Raw genomic sequence first — 1,463 nt, 5'->3', positions numbered from 1 at the left:
CTAAATTACCGTTATATGGGATGTGGGCGTGGTTATTGTCGGATTTTAACAATTTTCTAAAAATTTTTGAAGTAACAAAATGTACTACACTTTCACTCGAGTGAGCTGAATCTCAATTTAAGTATTCCAAAGTCGTAGTTAAATTTATTTATTTATTTATTTATTTATTGAAAAAAAAAATAATTATAAATAATTATTCTACTTATAAGAGAACAACAAGCACTGGCTACTTAAATTTTTCTCCTATTTTCCGATGTACTAAAACGTTACCAGAAAGCCCTGAAAATACGCCAAAATTATTAAAACTTGTACTGAAATTGGTGTATGATTCTATCTAAACTCTCTGAAGTACTAAGCAGTACTGACTTTTTTCTGGTATGTGCAAAACGAATTTTTTTTTAAATGTACAGAAAATTTAAGANAAATTTATTTATTTATTTATTTATTTATTGAAAAAAAAAATAATTATAAATAATTATTCTACTTATAAGAGAACAACAAGCACTGGCTACTTAAATTTTTCTCCTATTTTCCGATGTACTAAAACGTTACCAGAAAGCCCTGAAAATACGCCAAAATTATTAAAACTTGTACTGAAATTGGTGTATGATTCTATCTAAACTCTCTGAAGTACTAAGCAGTACTGACTTTTTTCTGGTATGTGCAAAACGAATTTTTTTTTAAATGTACAGAAAATTTAAGAGTAGAAATTCCTAACATTTGCTACAGCGCTGTAAATACTCAAGTTACCTGAATACAAAATAGACGTTAAATAAAACTTTAACTGTCCAAATATTAACTGATATACTAAAATTTATCTTCTTTTTTGCTCCAACTTTTTGTCTTACTAAAATGTACTAAATTATTAGTAATTGAGACAAAGTATATAAAATTGTACTAAAATTGTTCTCCAGTTCTTCTACTACTTTAGGGAAAGCTCAATTGGGAATGCAATAACTTCTTCAAAGACAATTTGTGAAATAAAATTTCGATTGGACTGGTAAAATTAAATTTACGAGCAATCCATATCGCCTCTAAGGAAAACCCTAAAGAGAAAGATTTAATTGGTAGAAATCCACAGCTTGAATTATGCACTGGTTGAAGACTGGTCTTGAGTGCCTAATCAAAAATTTTGTATAAACACTGAAGATAAAATTTCTAAAAATATGTAGCTATTGCCATGGTAATAGAAACCGTGCTACACTTTTGCCAGTTTTGATCTTTTTTTTTTATTTATATAATGTTTGCTATTTTTTTTTTACAAAAGCATAGCTCAATAACTAACAAAAAACATGTAATGGGGAATCTCAAACTTAGTGCAAAAATTAAGAAAAATCAGCAAAGTTTCATCAAAGTTCCATAAGAACCTTTAGAATAATTTTTGGTACGCAAGTATATTAAATTTTGGCACAATAAAACGCGAGGCTGAAGTTGCTAGGAGATCCCATTGATTTAAGATAATT

Source organism: Rhagoletis zephyria, unplaced genomic scaffold (genome assembly GCF_001687245.7).
Source record: "Rhagoletis zephyria isolate East Lansing unplaced genomic scaffold, Rhagoletis_zephyria_1.1 Rzeph_scaffold_02780, whole genome shotgun sequence".
NCBI lineage: Eukaryota > Metazoa > Arthropoda > Insecta > Diptera > Tephritidae > Rhagoletis > Rhagoletis zephyria.
This window is presented reverse-complemented; position numbering follows the sequence as displayed.